This window comes from Pseudoliparis swirei, chromosome 3, assembly GCF_029220125.1.
Source record: "Pseudoliparis swirei isolate HS2019 ecotype Mariana Trench chromosome 3, NWPU_hadal_v1, whole genome shotgun sequence".
NCBI classification, from domain to species: domain Eukaryota; kingdom Metazoa; phylum Chordata; class Actinopteri; order Perciformes; family Liparidae; genus Pseudoliparis; species Pseudoliparis swirei.
In genome coordinates, this window is record NC_079390.1 from 118,035 (window position 1) to 139,791 (window position 21,757).

The 21,757-nt window shown below is 47.2% G+C and overlaps 1 protein-coding gene and 1 long non-coding RNA gene across 3 annotated transcripts in view; one reads left to right on the forward strand and one right to left on the reverse strand.

Annotated features, from left to right (window-relative positions):
- Positions 1-21,757, reverse strand: part of sh3pxd2b (SH3 and PX domains 2B) — a 73,786-nt gene that overhangs the window by 35,842 nt on the left and 16,187 nt on the right. The gene's annotated exons all lie outside the window — the stretch shown is intronic.
- Positions 12,319-17,676, forward strand: LOC130212239 (uncharacterized). Of its 2 annotated transcripts, XR_008835253.1 has the most exons (6): positions 12,319-12,437; positions 14,167-14,285; positions 15,559-15,675; positions 16,520-16,586; positions 16,753-17,557; positions 17,643-17,676. It is a non-coding gene; the product is annotated as an uncharacterized LOC130212239 (long non-coding RNA). The 2 variants fall into 2 exon arrangements; XR_008835252.1 differs by having other exon boundaries at positions 16,520-17,557.

Here is a 21,757-nt window from a genome sequence, read left to right on the forward strand (position 1 = left end):
ACCACGAAGGAAAACCACTCGGGCCCTGAACACACCACGAAGGAAAACCACTGGGCCCTGAACACACCACGAAGGAAAACCACTCGGGCCCTGAACACACCACGAAGGAAAACCACTCGGGCCCTGAACACACCACGAAGGAAAACCACTTCGGGCCCTGAACACACCACGAAGGAAAACCACTCGGGCCCTGAACACACCACGAAGGAAAACCACTCGGGCCCTGAACACACCACGAAGGAAAACCACTTCGGGCCCTGAACACACCACAAGGAAAACCACTCGGGCCCTGAACACACCACGAAGGAAAACCACTCGGGGCCCTGAACACACCACGAAGGAAAACCACTCGGCCCTGAACACACCACGAAGGAAAACCACTCGGGGCCCTGAACACACCACGAAGGAAAACCACTCGGGCCCTGAACACACCACGAAGGAAAACCACTTCCGGCCCTGAACACACCACGAAGGAAAACCACTTCGGGCCCTGAACACACCACGAAGGAAAACCACTCGGGCCCTGAACACACCGAAGGAAAACCACTCGGGCCCTGAACACACCACGAAGGAAAACCACTCGGGCCCTGAACACACCACAAAGGAAAACAACTCGGGCCCTGAACACACCACGAAGGAAAACCACTCGGGCCCTGAACACACCACGAAGGAAAACCACTCGGGGCCCTGAACACACCACAAGGAAAACCACTCGGGCCCTGAACACACCACGAAGGAAAACCACTCGGGGCCCTGAACACACCACGAAGGAAAACCACTCGGGGCCCTGAACACACCACGAAGGGAAAACCACTCGGGCCCTGAACACACCACGAAGGGAAAACCACTCGGGCCCTGAACACACCACGAAGGGAAAACCACTCCGGCCCTGAACACACCACGAAGGAAAACCACTCGGGCCCTGAACACACCACGAAGGAAAACCACTGGGCCCTGAACACACCACGAAGGAAAACCACTTCGGGCCCTGAACACACCACGAAGGAAAACCACTCGGGCCCTGAACACACCACGAAGGAAAACCACTCGGGCCCTGAACACACCACGAAGGAAAACCACTCGGGCCCTGAACACACCACGAAGGAAAACCACTCGGGCCCTGAACACACCACGAAGGAAAACCACTCGGGCCCTGAACACACCACGAAGGAAAACCACTCGGGCCCTGAACACACCACGAAGGAAAACCACTTCGGGCCCTGAACACACCACGAAGGAAAACCACTTCGGGCCCTGAACACACCACGAAGGAAAACCACTCGGGGCCCTGAACACACCACGAAGGAAAACAACTCGGGCCCTGAACACACCACGAAGGAAAACCACTCGGGGCCCTGAACACACCACGAAGGAAAACCACTCGGGCCCTGAACACACCACGAAGGAAAACCACTCGGGCCCTGAACACACCACAAGGAAAACCACTTCCGGGCCCTGAACACACCACAAGGAAAACCACTCGGGCCCTGAACACACCACGAAGGAAAACCACTCGGGCCCTGAACACACCACGAAGGAAAACCACTCGGGCCCTGAACACACCACGAAGGAAAACCACTCGGGCCCTGAACACACCACGAAGGAAAACCACTCGGGCCCTGAACACACCACGAAGGAAAACCACTTCGGGCCCTGAACACACCACGAAGGAAAACCACTCGGGCCCTGAACACACCACGAAGGAAAACCACTCGGGCCCTGAACACACCACGAAGGAAAACCACTCGGGCCCTGAACACACCACGAAGGAAAACCACTTCCGGGCCCTGAACACACCACGAAGGAAAACCACTCGGGCCCTGAACACACCACGAAGGAAAACCACTCGGGCCCTGAACACACCACGAAGGAAAACCACTCGGGCCCTGAACACACCACGAAGGAAAACCACTGGGCCCTGAACACACCAGAAGGAAAACCACTCGGGCCCTGAACACACCACAAGGAAAACCACTTCGGGCCCTGAACACACCACGAAGGAAAACCACTCGGGGCCCTGAACACACCACGAAGGAAAACCACTCGGGCCCTGAACACACCACGAAGGAAAACCACTCGGCCCTGAACACACCACGAAGGAAAACAACTCGGGGCCCTGAACACACCACGAAGGAAAACCACTTCGGGCCCTGAACACACCACGAAGGGAAAACCACTCGGGCCCTGAACACACCACGAAGGAAAACCACTCGGGCCCTGAACACACCACGAAGGAAAACCACTGGGGCCCTGAACACACCACGAAGGAAAACCACTTCGGGCCCTGAACACACCACAAAGGAAAACCACTCGGGGCCCTGAACACACCACGAAGGGAAAACCACTTCCGGGCCCTGAACACACCACGAAGGGAAAACCACTCGGGGCCCTGAACACACCACGAAGGGAAAACCACTCGGGCCCTGAACACACCACGAAGGGAAAACCACTCGGGCCCTGAACACACCACGAAGAGAAAACCACTTCCGGGCCCTGAACACACCACGAAGGGAAAACCACTTCCGGGCCCTGAACACACCACGAAGGGAAAACCACTTCCGGGCCCTGAACACACCACGAAGGAAAACCACTCGGGGCCCTGAACACACCACGAAGGGAAAACCACTCGGGGCCCTGAACACACCACGAAGGGAAAACCACTTCCGGGCCCTGAACACACCACGAAGGGAAAACAACTCGGGGCCCTGAACACACCACGAAGGGAAAACCACTCGGGGCCCTGAACACACCACGAAGGGAAAACCACTCGGGCCCTGAACACACCACGAAGGAAAACAACTCGGGCCCTGAACACACCACGAAGGAAAACCACTTCCGGGCCCTGAACACACCACGAAGGGAAAACAACTCGGAGCCCTGAACACACCACGAAGTGAAAACAACTCGGGGCCCTGAACACACAACGAAGGGAAAACCACTTCCGGCCCTGAACACACCACGAAGGAAAACCACTCGGGGCCCTGAACACACCACGAAGGGAAAACCACTCGGGCCCTGAACACACCACGAAGGAAAACCACTCGGGGCCCTGAACACACCACGAAGGAAAACCACTCGGGCCCTGAACACACCACGAAGGAAAACCACTCGGGCCCTGAACACACCACGAAGGAAAACCACTCGGGCCCTGAACACACCACAAAGGGAAAACCACTCGGGCCCTGAACACACCACGAAGGGAAAACCACTTCCGGGCCCTGAACACACCACGAAGGGAAAACCACTTCCGGGCCCTGAACACACCACGAAGAGAAAACCACTCGGGGCCCTGAACACACCACAAAGGGAAAACCACTCGGGGCCCTGAACACACCACAAAGGGAAAACCACTCGGGGCCCTGAACACACCACGAAGGGAAAACCACTCGGGCCCTGAACACACCACGAAGGGAAAACCACTCGGGGCCCTGAACACACCACGAAGGGAAAACAACTCGGGGCCCTGAACACACCACGAAGGGAAAACCACTCGGGGCCCTGAACACACCACGAAGGGAAAACCACTCGGGCCCTGAACACACCACGAAGGGAAAACCACTTCCGGGCCCTGAACACACCACGAAGGGAAAACCACTCGGGCCCTGAACACACCACGAAGGAAAACCACTCCGGCCCTGAACACACCACAAGGAAAACCACTGGGCCCTGAACACACCACGAAGGAAAACCACTCGGGCCCTGAACACACCACGAAGGAAAACCACTCGGGCCCTGAACACACCACGAACGGAAAACCACTCGGGCCCTGAACACACCACGAAGGGAAAACCACTTCCAGGCCCTGAACACACCACGAAGGAAAACCACTCGGGCCCTGAACACACCACGAAGGAAAACCACTTCGGGCCCTGAACACACCACAAGGAAAACCACTCGGGCCCTGAACACACCACGAAGGGAAAACCACTCGGGCCCTGAACACACCACAAGGAAAACCACTTCCGGGCCCTGAACACACCAAAGGAAACCACTCGGGCCCTGAACACACCACGAAGGAAAACCACTGGGGCCCTGAACACACCACGAAGGAAAACCACTCGGGCCCTGAACACACCACGAAGGAAAACCACTCGGGGCCCTGAACACACCACGAAGGAAAACCACTTCCGGGCCCTGAACACACCACGAAGGAAAACCACTCGGGCCCTGAACACACCACGAAGGAAAACCACTTCGGGCCCTGAACACACCACGAAGGAAACCACTCGGGCCCTGAACACACCACGAAGGAAAACCACTCGGGCCCTGAACACACCACGAAGGAAACCACTCGGGCCCTGAACACACCACGAAGGAAAACCACTTCGGGCCCTGAACACACCACGAAGGAAAACCACTCGGGCCCTGAACACACCACGAAGGAAAACAACTCGGGCCTGAACACACCACGAAGGAAAACCACTTCCGGCCCTGAACACACCACTTAAGGAAAACCACTCGGGCCCTGAACACACCACGAAGGAAAACAACTCGGGCCCTGAACACACCACGAAGGAAAACCACTTCGGGCCCTGAACACACCACGAAGGAAAACCACTTCGGCCCTGAACACACCACGAAGGAAAACCACTTCCGGCCCTGAACACACCACGAAGGAAAACCACTTCCGGGCCCTGAACACACCACGAAGGAAAACCACTCGGCCCTGAACACACCACAAGGAAAACCACTTCCGGCCCTGAACACACCACGAAGGAAAACCACTCGGGCCCTGAACACACCACGAAGGAAAACCACTCCGGCCCTGAACACACCACGAAGGAAAACCACTCGGGCCCTGAACACACCACAAAGGAAAACCACTCGGGCCCTGAACACACCACGAAGGAAAACCACTCCGGGCCCTGAACACACCACGAAGGAAAACAACTCGGGCCCTGAACACACCACGAAGGAAAACAACTCGGGCCCTGAACACACCACTTAAGGAAAACCACTCGGGCCCTGAACACACCACGAAGGAAAACACTCGGGCCCTGAACACACCACAAGGAAAACCACTCGGCCCTGAACACACCACAAGGAAAACAACTCGGGCCCTGAACACACCAAGGAAAACAACTGGGCCCTGAACACACCACGAAGGAAAACCACTCGGGCCCTGAACACACCACGAAGGAAAACAACTCGGGCCCTGAACACACCACGAAGGAAAACCACTCGGGCCCTGAACACACCAGAAGGAAAACCACTCGGCCCTGAACACACCACGAAGAGAAAACCACTTCCGGGCCCTGAACACACCACGAAGGAAAACCACTTCCGGGCCCTGAACACACCACGAAGGGAAAACCACTGGGGCCCTGAACACACCACGAAGGAAAACCACTTCCGGCCCTGAACACACCACGAAGGGAAAACCACTTCCGGGCCCTGAACACACCACGAAGGAAAACCACTTCCGGGCCCTGAACACACCACAAAGGAAAACCACTCGGCCCTGAACACACCACAAAGGAAAACCACTCCGGGCCCTGAACACACCACGAAGGAAAACCACTCGGGGCCCTGAACACACCACGAAGGAAAACCACTGGGCCCTGAACACACCACAAGGAAAACCACTGGGCCTGAACACACCACGAAGGAAAACCACTCGGGGCCCTGAACACACCACGAAGGAAAACCACTTCCGGCCCTGAACACACCACGAAGGAAAACCACTCGGGCCCTGAACACACCACGAAGGAAAACCACTTCCGGCCCTGAACACACCACAAGGAAAACCACTCCGGCCCTGAACACACCACGAAGGAAAACCACTTCCGGGCCTGAACACACCACGAAGGGAAAACCACTCGGCCCTGAACACACCACGAAGGAAAACCACTTCCGGCCCTGAACACACCACGAAGGAAAACCACTCGGGCCCTGAACACACCACGAAGGAAACCACTCGGCCCTGAACACACGAAGGAAAACCACTTCCAGGCCCTGAACACACCACAGGAAAACCACTTGGGCCCTGAACACACCAAACCACTCGGGGCCCTGAACACACCAAGGAAAACCACTTCCGGCCCTGAACGCCCTGAACACACCACGAAGGAAAACCACTTCGGGCCCTGAACACACCACAAAGGAAAACCACTTCCGGCCCTGAACACACCACAAAGGAAAACCACTCCGGGCCCTGAACACACCACGAAGGGAAAACCACTTCCGGGCCCTGAACACACCACGAAGGGAAAACCACTTCCGGGCCATGAACACACCACGAAGAGAAAACCACTCGGGGCCCTGTTGGTCTTTGACTTTGAGAGTTTCCACTAAAACTCCTCAGACTCATGTCTGATCTGATCTGGTCTGATCTGGTCTCATCTGATCTGATCTGGTCTCATCTGGTCTGATCTGGTCTGATATGGTCTGGTCTCATCTGATCTGGTCTGGTCTGATCTGGTCTGATCTGGTCTCATCTGATCTGGTCTGATCTGGTCTCATCTGATCTGATCTGATATGGTCTGGTCTGGTCTCATCTGATCTGGTCTGATCTGGTCTGATCTGGTCTCATCTGATCTGGTCTGATCTGATCTGGTCTCATCTGGTCTGGTCTGATCTGGTCTGATCTGATCTGGTCTAATCTGATCTGGTCTGATCTGGTCTGATCTGGTCTCATCTCATCTGGTCTGGTCTGGTCTGATCTGGTCTGATCTGGTCTGATCTGGTCTGGTCTGATCTGGTCTGATCTGGTCTGGTCTCATCTGATCTGGTCTGATCTGGTCTGGTCTGATCTGGTCTGATCTGGTCTGATCTGGTCTCATCTGATCTGATCTGGTCTCATCTGATCTGATCTGATCTGGTCTGATCTGGTCTCATCTGATCTGGTCTGATCTGATCTGGTCTCATCTGGTCTGGTCTGATCTGGTCTCATCTGATCTGATCTGGTCTGATCTGGTCTGATCTGGTCTGGTCTGATCTGGTCTCATCTGATCTGATCTGGTCTGATATGGTCTGGTCTCATCTGATCTGGTCTGGTCTGATCTGGTCTGATCTGGTCTCATCTGATCTGGTCTGGTCTGATCTGATCTGGTCTGATCTGGTCTCATCTGATCTGATCTCATCTCATCTGGTCTGGTCTCATCTGATCTGGTCTGATCTGATCTGGTCTGATCTGGTCTGATCTGGTCTGGTCTGATCTGGTCTCATCTGATCTGATCTGGTCTCATCTGATCTGGTCTCATCTGGTCTGATCTGGTCTGATATGGTCTGGTCTCATCTGATCTGGTCTGGTCTGATCTGGTCTCATTTGATCTGGTCTGATCTGGTCTCATCTGATCTGATCTGATATGGTCTGGTCTCATCTGATCTGGTCTGATCTGGTCTCATCTGATCTGGTCTGATCTGGTCTGATCTGGTCTCATCTGATCTGATCTGGTCTCATCTGGTCTGGTCTGATCTGGTCTGATCTGGTCTCATCTGAACTGATCTGGTCTCATCTGATCTGATCTGGTCTGATATGGTCTGGTCTCATCTGATCTGGTCTGGTCTGATCTGGTCTGATCTGGTCTGATCTGGTCTGGTCTCATCTGATCTGGTCTGATCTGGTCTGATCTGGTCTCATCTGATCTGATATGGTCTGGTCTCATCTGATCTGGTCTGATCTGGTCTCATCTGATCTGGTCTGATCTGGTCTGGTCTCATCTGATCTGGTCTGATCTGGTCTGATCTGGTCTGGTCTGATCTGGTCTGATCTGGTCTTATCTGATCTGATCTGGTCTCATCTGATCTGGTCTGATATGGTCTGGTCTCATCTGATCTGGTCTGGTCTGATCTGATCTGGTCTCATCTGATCTGGTCTGATCTGATCTGATCTGGTCTGATCTGGTCTGGTCTCATCTGATCTGGTCTGATCTGGTCTCATCTGATCTGGTCTGATCTGATCTGGTCTCATCTGATCTGGTCTGATCTGATCTGATCTGGTCTGATCTGGTCTCATCTGATCTGGTCTGATCTGGTCTCATCTGATCTGGTCTGATCTGGTCTGGTCTCATCTGATCTGGTCTGATCTGGTCTGATCTGGTCTGGTCTGATCTGGTCTGATCTGGTCTCATCTGATCTGATCTGGTCTCATCTGATCTGATCTGGTCTGATATGGTCTGGTCTCATCTGATCTGGTCTGGTCTGATCTGATCTGGTCTCATCTGATCTGGTCTGATCTGATCTGATCTGGTCTGATCTGGTCTCATCTGATCTGGTCTGGTCTGATCTGATCTGGTCTGATCTGGTCTCATCTGATCTGATCTCATCTCATCTGGTCTGGTCTCATCTGATCTGGTCTGGTCTGATCTGATCTGGTCTGATCTGATCTGGTCTCATCTGGTCTGGTCTGATCTGGTCTGGTCTGATCTGGTCTGATCTGGTCTCATCTGATCTGATCTGGTCTCATCTGATCTGGTCTCATCTGGTCTGGTCTGGTCTGATATGGTCTGGTCTCATCTGATCTGGTCTGGTCTGATCTGATCTGGTCTCATCTGATCTTGTCTGATCTGGTCTCATCTGATCTGATCTGATCTGGTCTGGTCTGATCTGGTCTCATCTGATCTGGTCTGATCTGGTCTCATCTGATCTGATCTGATCTGGTCTCATCTGGTCTGGTCTGATCTGGTCTGATCTGGTCTCATCTGATCTGATCTGGTCTCATCTGATCTGATCTGGTCTCATCTGGTCTGATCTGGTCTGATATGGTCTGGTCTCATCTGATCTGGTCTGATCTGGTCTCATCTGATCTGGTCTGGTCTGATCTGATCTGGTCTGATCTGGTCTGGTCTCATCTGGTCTGGTCTGATCTGATCTGGTCTGGTCTGGTCTCATCTGATCTGGTCTGGTCTGATCTGGTCTCATCTGATATGGTCTGGTCTCATCTGATCTGGTCTGATCTGGTCTCATCTGATCTGGTCTGGTCTGATCTGGTCTGGTCTGGTCTGATCTGGTCTGATCTGGTCTCATCTGATCTGATCTGGTCTCATCTGATCTGGTCTCATCTGGTCTGATCTGGTCTGATATGGTCTGGTCTCATCTGATCTGGTCTGGTCTGATCTGGTCTCATCTGATCTGGTCTCATCTGATCTCATCTGATATGGTCTGGTCTCATCTGATCTGGTCTGGTCTGATCTGGTCTCATCTGATCTGGTCTGATCTGGTCTCATCTGGTCTGGTCTGGTCTGATCTGACACCTACACACCTGGACACCTACACACCTGGACACCTGGACACCTACACACCTAGTGAGTTTTTCTAGTGAGAGTGTGCTCACCTGTCTGTGCGGATGTGTCGGCGCGCATCACGGCAGAGCGATGCGCGTTATGGGGGCGGGGGCGCTGGGCTTAGCCCAGAGGAGTGAAGCAGCGAAATGTGTAGACATAGAAACACTCTCAGACAGCAGCTTGCTGTTACGTGCGCCTGCTGCCAGTCTGACTCCGCTGCTTTGGGTGAATGACGTCACGTGCGACCTGGAGGTGTGAACCACTTTTGTGCCAAATCTTTTTGTTGTTGTTGTTGAAATTAACATTCGGGGTTAATTAAAAAACATCCGGGGCTTTAGCCCCGGATGTTTTTTAGCCTAGGGACGCCACTGATCTGGTCTCATCTGATCTGGTCTGGTCTGGTCTGATCTGATCTGGTCTGGTCTGATCTGGTCTGATCTGATCTGGTCTGATCTGGTCTCATCTGGTCTGATTCTGGTCCTGATCCTCTCGTCTCTCAGTGAGTTCAGCTGTAGACATGTGACGTCGTACTGCGGTTCCTTCCTCCTGGAGGTCTGAGTCTAGCCTCCACCAACACGTGTGTGTGTGTGTGTGTGTGTGTGTGTGTGTGTGTGTGTGTGTGTGTGTGTGTGTGTGTGTGTGTGTGTGTGTGTGTGTGTGTGTGTGTGTGTGTGTGTGTGTGTGTGTGTGTGTGAGTAGGTGGATATGGTATGTCCGGACTTTACACCTGAATACACACCAGCAACAGCCGGACTTATTGGGATTAGCCGGACCATGCCGAGGTCCGGCTAAAACAAAGAGCTTAAACGTCTTAAAACTGTCTAACTAACATACCCTCTCTTTTCGTGCAAAGTCCATTTTACCACCTGACCTAGTTTTTGTGTATCCCAGTGTATAGAACAGCGACATCTATCGGCGTGAGGATGCTGGTGCAGTTTGATACACATTTCGATACACACGGTGACAATTTCGCGCCCTTTCTTGTGATTGGCTGTTTTTCCCCGCGTGGGAGTGACGTCGGGGGGGGGGCGTACCAACGTCAAGGACCAGGTGCGTGGACCTTTAAACAGACAGGCAGAGAGCATGCACCGATGAAGGATGAAGGATTAAACACCACCAGGTAAGCTTTTATATGTGTAAGTATAAAACGGAGCTAGCTCCAGGTGATTCGGTTAAGACTGCAGTAAATGAGAACGTGTCATTTATATGTGTAAGTATAAAACGGAGCTAGCTCCAGGTGATTCGGTTAAGACTATTGATGAGAACGTGTCATTTATATGTGTAAGTATAAGCGGAGCTAGCTCCAGGTGATTCGGTTAAGACTATTGATGAGAACGTGTCATTTATATGTGTAAGTATAAAACGGAGCTAGCTCCAGGTGATTCGGTTAAGACTATTGATGAGAACGTGTCATTTATATGTGTAAGTATAAAACGGAGCTAGCTCCAGGTGGTGAAGACTGAAGGAGATCAGTGAGGTGAGCTATGCTAGCAGGCCCTCTGGTTAAGGACAGTCGATTCACGTGGTGGTTTAGCTCGTGTTATCTCGTGCTTTATCATTGTCACGGCCTGTGTCGAGCCACATGGCGTGTTAGCTTGCTGCTGTTAGCGACCGTGCTAACCGCTAGCTCGCGACCGTGCTAACTGCTAGCTTGCGAACGTGCTAACGCTAGCTAGCGCTCGTTTGCTAACGTTAGCTTGCTAGTGAACATACTATGTGGCTTGATACAAGGTAAAAGGTTGACGTTAGCATGCCATTGTAGCTTACATCACACATCTCCTCACCAGTCTTGACTGAATCACCTGCAGCTTGCTCCCTGAGCTGCTAGCACTAAGCTAATGTTGATGGTATGTTTACTCTGGGCCTTCAGAGAGGATGATTAGCAGTCCATGTAGACAGGTTTGGAAGAAACAAACAAAGCAAGGGGCTTACCTTACTTCTACAGTTAATCTTAGATAGTCTAAAGATATTCTTAATATGTAAATCTGTGAAGCAGTGTCAAATAAAAATGTGAATGGAGCAGTTATTCATTTTCTTATTTTATCCAAGTTTATTACTAGTTTAAATGGCTATAGAATATGTTCTGATCATGCATGTTCTATAAATGAAGATAATAATCCTGACAACCATCTTCTTTGGTCATTTCAGCAAGAGAATATGCACCGAAGACGCCTAAATACAAAGGCTGATGCCAACTTTTACATTGATACTGGAGGGGACAAAGTGGGACTTGACATCAAATACATCAATGCCTTCAAAGGTAAGTTGAATGTTCTAATTTTGTAACCATGATTAAAGTAGGAATAAACTTAACAAACGTTTTTTCTCTGTGTGGAATAGGTCGTGGCATCTTCACCTCTGCTCTATTTGAAAAGGGAGACTTTCTGTTGGAATATAGAGGTGAATTAATAAGCCAGCAAGAATGTGAACGGAGACAGAGACTTCATCACGACTGCCTGAAGGTGTTCATGTTCGAGTTCCATTTTAATGGAAAACTATGGTGGTGTATTGTGTCAATGCTTTCTAATCCAAATTCAATGACACTTTGCCTTTATTTTATATATTTACTGTTATGAAACTGATATACTTTTGTTTTGTAGTTTTGATGCAGCAAAGAGGATGGGTCACTTGGAAGACTTGTGAACGATAATAATGTCAACCCCAATGCCAAGATGAAGTACCTAAACATACAAGGAAGCCCCATCTGTGTTTGTTTGCAACACGAGACATCAGTCTAGGAGGAGGTCACCTATAATTATGGTGACTCGGATTGGCCGTGGAGATGCAAGGTAGTCAAAATGTTACTTTTAAAGTTCTTTCTAAAGGAAATGCTTATACCATATGATATGTCACATCCATGAATAATGCTTAATGATGTCCAAGTAGCTTTGATTTTACATTAATTTACAATTATCTTTGACAGTATTAAAACGGTTATTGACATTGTTGGTTGATGAGGTGAAAAAGAAATGTTGCTACCTACAAATATCAAAGTTTCTGCTGTATTGATTATTCAGTTTTGACCTGATCCCGTTGGATTGATGTTTATTGTTAATAGCTTCAGAAATCTGAAGGAAAGTCTTGGACGGGGAGCACGGTGAGGGTCCATCTACATCCGAGCCTTCTCAGAGTACTCAAAAGGTGTCAACAAGTAAGAGGCAAGAAAAGAGATCTCCAGGTGCATCAACTAGTCTGCTCAAAAGATATGAAAAGGTAAGTCATATTTGTAGTTTTATGTTTTAAGCTACATATTACGGGTGTAAATTCCTCTTTATGCGTCAACATCTTTCTACACATAATTTATTTTTTTCTCACTGTGGCTGTCTGATTCTTCATAATTAAAAAACAGATTAATTTAGTTAATTTATCTTTTTTTGTATTCAATATTGTAAATAAATTGCAGAGATATATCAAATGGAGGTTACATTTCCAAACTTTGCGTATCTGCCGTTGGGCTTTTAATCCGCCCTTGCCAGTATTATACTTATTATAAGTTATGGTAAAGACGCTGTAACGCTTCTCCATTCCGACTTGAGTTTCCCAAGCAAGATGATGGCATCAGACCAGCATTTATGTTTCTCAATGCTTATTTATTGCTCAAGCGCTCTTTGAGGCTGTGTGTCACTCTCCTGGAGCAGAACACGGCAGATACACGGTATCCTCCGACTTTACGTAAAGACCGCTGTAACGCCTTCTGCTGCAGAAGGCGCACACAAAGCAAGGCGCTGAGCAATAAATAAGCATTAAAAAACATAGATGCTGCTCTGTTGCCGTCATTGTGCTTCGGGAACGTGTGTCATGCTTTCTGCCGACGTATCAGGCTGCGATTCCAGCTTGCTCTCTGCTCACTTCCACCCCTCCCCTCACAGGCAAGCTCGCCAAATGTCTTACGATTACCGTAATGTACCGCATACCATTGAAACGCTCCGCTTCTTAGCATTCCGAATCCTCTGGAATTACGTCGGAAAGTGTTAACTTTAATTTGAATTTGGCATGTCACTTTCTGTCGCCGGAGACATGGTTTGTACTACAAGAGTTTTAGAGTTGTAAGATTAACTGACAGCTGCATCCAGAGTATTGCTCCTCGGCATAAGGAACATCAGACCCATGTGACTGCACCGCCCTATTAGGCGATTGGCCTGGACCTCCACAATATTTTCTGTTCCTCATGTGGCCCTCTGGGAAAAATAATTGCCCTGTCCTGGTGTAGACCCTTAAATTACTCTTGTTGTAATCTGGCACTATAGATACAATTTCAGGGGGGCCACCCTGTTATAATGGTATGGGAAACACTGGTTTGTGTTTGTCGGTCCTTCCCCCCTGAAGTTGTAAGCCTAGGGGTCAGAAACACGGTGTAAGATTGTATCCATATTCGACTGCTCAACCTCAGCAGCCCTCACAAAAACGCTGCTAATATGTAGCCTCGATTAGAGTGTAAGCAGGGAATGCAAATGTATTACGTCTGTTGCGTTCAGGCGCAGCGGTAAGGAACGGACATCCGGGTCACAGGTTTATTACAGGAGATCATAACGTTGACAATTTAGTTTCTGCGTGTTGTCATTCTTTCAAAAGAGAATCACGATTTATCTCAGAATACATTTTTCTTTACCTCACTTACTACTAATGGGTGTCAGTGTTTCCCCTAGGTTTACAGCTTCAGGGGGGGGGGACCAGACCGACCGACACAAACACTTGAAACATTTTGGTGTTCATTTATTTTCATGACCACAACAAAGGGTGCACATTTTGTCACTGCAGTGGATTTTTCGGGCCTTTTCAAAGAAGGATTCCAGAGCCTCTTGATAAGGGCCCGAGCACTGACTTAGTCGGAGCGGAGGACCTCTCACGTTCATGATTCCCTGAGATGATCATCTATTACAACACTTGATGGTACAGTTCAACATCCTATTTACTGTCTCTTTCTACCCCTTTTCTGCTCCAGATGATAACAGTGAGCTGATTGAGTCTGCTCAGAGGGACGAAACTGACCAGCTTGAGACCTCTGTGGATGGCCTGAATCCAACATTCACACAACTTGGTCTCCTCAACTGGGTTGAAGAGGTAAGCAAGTCTAAACTTAAGTTTCATTACATTATGTGTGAACAAAACATTAAATCCTCTTCATGTGTGCGCGTCTGTGTGTGTATGTGTGTGTAGTCTCCTCATATGGTTTGGATGGACAGGGTTATATGAGGACACTAGACATTCAGAATCAACCTTCTATAACTATTGTGTGTGTGTGTAGCCACCTCATATGGTATATAGGGACAATGATATATGAGGACACTAGACAGTCAGAATTGACATTCTATAACTATGTGAACTACTCTAAACACTATTCTGCCTTTCATTCATCTCTGGAGTCAGATGACATTGAACAAACTCTATGGAATATCTTAAACCTCCATGAAGTTTGATAAATATCTTTACCTCGGGATCTTTTTAAAACCCTTTTACATCTGTAATTATGACGGTCCACCCAGTCTCTTTTGTTCTTTTTTTAATCAAATGTGTCATAAGATTAATTTAGTTATATCTTTTTTTTAAATTCAATATTAGTAACAAATAGAGATGTGTCAGATGTACATTTCCAAGCTTTGCAAAGAGAACCAACAGTAGAATCGGGCCTGTTCCTGATTCTCATTCAAAATCTGCCGTTTTAAATCAAAATATGTCAACGTGAATCGTGTAGATCAGAGCGCATTCACTGCTCCGCTACCTGTGACACTGCCAGCACGCATTGACTGCAAGGGGGTGGACTGCCCAGTGCCCACACACACACACACAAGGCAGCGATCACTCTGGCGGTGATGGGAGACATGGCATCAAGTGCAGAGGCGCTTTTGCTGGCCGTCTGTGGCTTTTTGGAAGTACTATGTCTAAATTGCAGACAGTGAAGGAAAGCCCACTTTTTTTGATTACTATTATAGATCAATTTACCAGTGTCAAAATGTGTGGTATTGTATAAAATTCTGGTATCGTGGTATCGGTTATCATGATATTTATGGCAGGTATCGTAGTTATAATGTTGGTATTGTGACAACCCTAGCAAGAGGCAGAAAAGACTGTCGGGAAAAGGCTCATGGCAAAGCAGAGCAAATGAGTCCTTTAAGGACTTGCTCAGGACAAAAAAAGGATGTTGGTTCATAAATGACTTTAACCAGATTGTACATTTTGAAAATGTATTTTTATTATTATTACGAGCCAAGCACTGACTTAGTCGGAGCGGAGGACCTCTCACGTTCATGATTCCCTGAGATGATCATCTATTACAACACTTGATGGTACAGTTCCACATCCTATTTACTGTCTCTTTCTACCCTTTCTGCTCCAGATGATAACAGTGAGCTGATTGAGTCTGCTCAGAGGGACAACTGACCAGCTTGAGACCTCTGTGGATGGCCTGAATCCAACATTCACACAACTTGGTCTCCTCAACTGGGTTGAAGAGGTAAGCAAGTCTAAACTTAAGTTTCATTACATTATGTGTGAACAAAACATTAAATCCTCTTCATGTGTGCGTCTGTGTGTGTATGTGTGTGTAGTCTCCTCATATGGTTTGGATGGACAGGGTTATATGAGGACACTAGACATTCAGAATCAACCTTCTATAACTACTGTGTGTGTGTGTAACCACCTCATATGGTATATAGGGACAATGATATATGAGGACACTAGACATTCAGAATCAACCTTCTATAACTAGTGTGTGTGTGTGTGTGTGTAACCACCTCATATGGTATATAGGGACAATGATATATGAGGACACTAGACAGTCAGAATCAACCTTCTATAACTATTGTGTGTGTGTGTAACCACCTCATATGGTATATAGGGACAATGATATATGAGGACACTAGAGTCAGGACACTAGGTCAGAATTGACATTCTATAACTACTGTGTGTGTGTGTGTAACCACCTCATATGGTATATAGGGACAATGATATATGAGGACACTAGACAGTCAGAATTGACATTCTATAACTACTGTGTGTGTGTGTGTAACCACCTCATATGGTATATAGGGACAATGATATATGAGGACACTAGACAGTCAGAATTGACATTCTATAACTGTGAACTACTCTAAACACTATTCTGCCTTTCATTCATCTCTGGAGTCAGATGACATTAAACAAACTCTATGGAATATCTTAAACCTCCATGAAGTTTGATAAATATCTTTACCTCGGGATCTTTTTAAAACCCTTTTACATCTGTAATTATAACGGTCCACCCAGTCTCTTTTGGTCTTTTTTTTAATCAAATGTCATAAAATCTTTTTTTGGACCAGTGTCAAGCATCACCTGGTGTGCACAACAATATCCTCCTTGGACAAGTATGTTCAATGTTTGGGACCTGTATCCTCCTTCAAGTGGCGTGGCTATGAATGCAGAGATAAGATATTTCGTGGATTGGTACAAAGTGCGTCTTGGGGTATTAGGTCGGTATATTTGCTGTGTTCAAATGTACAAACCATTCTATAATGAAACACTTATGACAAATAATCCTTAATTCACAGCATAGGATGCTAAAGGACTGCCATCATCCAGCCTTCAGTCTGTTCACCCCGCTGCCTTCTGGAAGGCGGTACCGTAGCATCCGGTCTCGCACACAGAGACTGGAGAACAGTTTCTTCCCGAGAGCCATCAGGCTGCTCAATGGACACTGACACACGATCGACACTTTTGCACTCGACACTTTACACTCGTCACTTTACATACACTGTCACTTTCAGCCTTGTACTTATACTTACACTTTCTATTGCACTACCTGCTTTCACTACCTGCTACTCCCATTTGTCTGTAGTTTAGTTATTATGTGTATTATATGTTAGTATTATGTTCAGAGTTCTTGTACAGTGTGTATGTCATGTTATATTATGTTCGGCTATGATAGTTGTGTGGTGCCTTGTCCTAAGAATTTCAGTGCCCAGTCTGACCCTGTGTCATTCTGTGTATCTGACAATAAAATACTTGACTTGACTTGACTACATCAACTATTTCCAAAATTGTGAAGTTTAAGTATATCATTGAAATTACTTAAAAGTGTTTTATTTTTGCCTTATTGGTACTGACAAGATCTCTTATGGTTTAATGCTAGAGGTTCTTTTCCAATACACCAGCTGTTACACTTAAAAGTGTAAACATGGGCAACAATTATCTCTATAAAAGGGGACATTTTTGCATGTTCATGTATTCCAGATCTCTGTATTGCTCTGACAGGAACAACTGTGGTATTTAAACTTGTACTATATATTCAAAATGTCTTCCAGTTTGTTCTGGCATCAATCCTCAGAAGAGTTACAAATGATAACCAACACCCATCACAGGTGAGTGGAACACAGAACAGAGCACATGTGGTTTGTTGTTGGTCTTTAGCTGTCTATCATTTTAAATCCTTTGTTTTCTTACCAGTTTCTGGAGTGCATGTCCGATGAGGAATGCACACGGACTCGAAACACAAGACGACGATGATGATTATGATGATGATGATTCCGATGCAAGCATCCCCATTACGCCTCATCAGTTGAAACCAGGACGGATTCAAGTGAAACCAGTACTACCTGACGCTGGAGCATCTCATGGGTCAGACACAAGCATCCCAGTCGTCAAAATATCGCCCAACTCTTCAAATCACTTCCAATGCTGCTGAAACCTCGAGTTACCAACGACTCAACACAGGAAAAGTGTGAAGTTGAAGTTAACAGACAACAAGTAACCACAAACGATTACTGTTATGTTTATGGTAAACCACAAAGCAACACTATCTGTCTCTCACTGTCTTAATGTCTCTCTATCGATCTCTCTCTGTCTCTCTCTCCTCACTGTCTATGTCTCTCCATGTCTCTCTCTTTGTCCCTTCACTGTTTATGTCTCTCTCTGTCTCTTTTGTGTCTCTCTCCTCACTGTTTATGTCTCTGTGTCTGTCTTTATATCTCTGTCTCCTTATTGTCTATGTCCCTCTGTGTCTGTCTCTATGTCCCTCTGTCTCCTCATTATCTGTGTCTTTCTCTCCTGACTGTCTACGTCTCGATGTGTCTGTCTCTTGTCTTTATATCTGTCTCTTTATTGTCTACGTCCCTCTGTGTCTGTCTTTATGTCTCCCTCTGTCTCCTCATTGTCTATGTCTGTCTCTATGTATCTCTCTCTCTCTGTCTCCTCCATGGATATGTCTCTCTGTGTCTGTCTGATGTCTCTCTGTATCCTTACTTTCTATGCGTGTCTGTCTGTATCTTTATGTCTATCTCTGTCTCCAAATTGTTTATGTCCCTCTGTGTCTGTCTATATGTCTCTCTCTCTGTCTCCTCACTGTCTATGTCTCTCTATCTTTATGTCTGTCTCCTCACTGTCTATGTCTCTCTATCTTTATGTATCTCTCTCTCTGTCTCCTCACTGTCTCTGTCTCTCTATCTTTATGTATGTCTCTCTCTCTCTGTCTCCTCACTGTCTCTGTCTCTATCTTTATGTATGTCTCTCTCTCTGTCTCCTCACTGTGTCTCTGTCTTTATGTATGTCTCTCTCTCTCTGTCTCCTCACTGTCTCTGTCTCTCTATCTTTATGTATGTCTCTCTCTGTTTCCTCACTGTCTCTCTGTCTTTATGTATGTCTCTCTCCTCACTGTCTCTCTATCTTTATGTATGTCTCTCTCTCTGTCTCCTCACTGTCTCTGTCTCTCTATCTTTATGTATGTCTCTCTCTGTCTCCTCACTGTCTCTGTCTCTCTATCTTTATGTATGTCTCTCTCTCTGTCTCCTCACTGTCTCTGTCTCTCTCTCTCTGTCTCCTCACTGTCTCTGTCTCTCTATCTTTATGTATGTCTCTCTCTCTGTCTCCTCACTGTCTCTGTCTCTCTGTCTTTATGTATCTCTCTCTGTCTCTGTCTCTCTATCTTTATGTATGTCTCTCTCTCTGTCTCCTCACTGTCTCTGTCTCTCTATCTTTATGTATGTCTCTCTCTCTGTCTCCTCACTGTCTATGTCTCTCTATCTTTATGTATGTCTCTCTGTCTCCTCTCTGTCTTTATGTATGTCTCTCTCTCTGTCTCCTCACTGTCTCTGTCTCTCTATCTTTATGTATGTCTCCTCACTGTCTCTGTCTTTATGTATGTCTCTCTCTCTCTGTCTCCTCACTGTCTCTGTCTCTCTATCTTTATGTATGTCTCTCCTCACTGTCTCTGTCTCTCTATCTTTATGTATGTCTCTCTCTCTCTGTCTCCTCACTGTATCTGTCTCTATCTTTATGTATGTCTATCTCTCTCCTCACTGTCTCTGTCTCTCTATCTTTATGTATGTCTCTCTCTCTGTCTCCTCACTGTCTCTGTCTCTCTGTCTTTATGTATGTCTTTCTCTCTGTCTCCTCACTGTCTATGTCTCTCTATCTTTATGTATGTCTCTCTGTCTCATCACTGTCTATGTCTCTCTATCTTTATGTATCTCTCTGTCTCCTCACTGTCTATGTCTCTCTATCTTTATGTATGTCTCTCTCTGTCTCCTCACTGTCTATGTCTCTCTATCTTTATGTATCTCTCTCTGTCTCCTCACTGTCTATGTCTCTCTATCTTTATGTATGTCTCTCTCTCTGTCTCCTCACTGTATCTGTCTCTCTATCTTTATGTATGTCTATCTCTCCTCACTGTCTGTCTCTCTATCTTTATGTATGTCTCTCTCTCTGTCTCCTCACTGTCTCTGTCTTTATGTATGTCTCTCTCTCTGTCTCCTCACTGTCTATGTCTCTATCTTTATGTATGTCTCTCTCTCTGTCTCCTCACTGTCTATGTCTCTCTATCTTTATGTATGTCTCTCTCTGTCTCCTCACTGTCTATGTCTCTCTATCTTTATGTATCTCTCTGTCTCCTCACTGTCTATGTCTCTCTATCTTTATGTATGTCTCTCTCTCTGTCTCCTCACTGTCTATGTCTCTCTATCTTTATGTATCTCTCTCTGTCTCCTCACTGTCTCTGTCTCTCTATCTTTATGTATGTCTCTCTCTCTGTCTCCTCACTGTCTCTGTCTCTCTATCTTTATGTATGTCTCTCTCTGTCTCCTCACTGTCTCTGTCTCTATCTTTATGTATGTCTCTCTCTGTCTCCTCACTGTCTCTGTCTCTCTATCTTTATGTATGTCTCTCTCTCTGTCTCCTCACTGTCTCTGTCTCTCTATCTTTATGTATGTCTCTCTCTCTGTCTCCTCACTGTCTCTGTCTCTCTATCTTTATGTATGTCTCTCTCTCTGTCTCCTCACTGTCTCTGTCTCTCTATCTTTATGTATGTCTCTCTCTCTCTGTCTCCTCACTGTCTCTGTCTCTCTATCTTTATGTATGTCTCTCTCTCTCTGTCTTTATGTATCTCTCTCTATCTTTATGTATGTCTCTCTCTCTCTGTCTCCTCACTGTCTCCGTCTCTCTATCTTTATGTATGTCTCTCTCTCTCTCTCCTCACTGTCTCTGTCTCTCTATCTTTATGTATGTCTCTCTCTCTCTCTCTCCTCACTGTCTCTGTCTCTCTATCTTTATGTATGTCTCTCTCTCTGTCTCCTCACTGTCTCTGTCTCTCTGTCTTTATGTATGTATCTCTCTCTGTCTCCTCACTGTCTATGTCTCTCTATCTTTATGTATGTCTCTCTCTGTCTCCTCACTGTCTATGTCTCTCTATCTTTATGTATCTCTCTCTCTGTCTCCTCACTGTCTCTGTCTCTCTATCTTTATGTCTCTCTCTCTGTCTCCTCACTGTCTCCGTCTCTCTATCTTTATGTATGTCTCTCTCTCTCCTCACTGTCTCTGTCTCTCTATCTTTATGTATGTCTCTCTCTCTCTCTCCTCACTGTCTCTGTCTCTCTCTCTTTATGTATGTCTCTCTCTCTCCTCACTGTCTCTGTCTCTCTATCTTTATGTATGTCTCTCTCTGTCTCCTCACTGTCTCTGTCTCTCTGTCTTTATGTATGTATCTCTCTCTGTCTCCTCACTGTCTATGTCTCTCTATCTTTATGTATCTCTCTCTCTGTCTCCTCACTGTCTATGTCTCTCTATCTTTATGTCTCTCTCTCTCTGTCTCCTCACTGTCTATGTCTCTCTATCTTTATGTATGTCTCTCTCTCTGTCTCCTCACTGTCTCTTTCTGTATGTATGTGTGATGCCCCTGTGGGTTCATCAGCCGAGAGTGTGGGTGCAGTTGATTGGACTAATTACAGTAACTCAGGGCACCTGTGTCTGGTGCTCTGCAGGTATTTAAAGCCTCTGCTTCTGTCTGTGCTCTCTCTCTCTCTTTGTCCTCTTTCTTTGTCCTGCAGGCACGCCGGACCTGCTGGGTATATCCTCCTTTACTTAATTTGAGTTGACTTTGATTGGGTTGTGAAAATAAACATCGTCTGTTAAACCGTTATACATGTTGTGACTCCATTTTGTTGTGGCCCTTGGAGCACGGTCGCAACAGTATGTCTCTCTCTGTCTCCTCACTGTATCTGTCTCTCTATCTTTATGTATTTCTCTCTCTGTCTCCTCACTGAATCTGTCTCTCTATCTTTATGTCTCTCTCT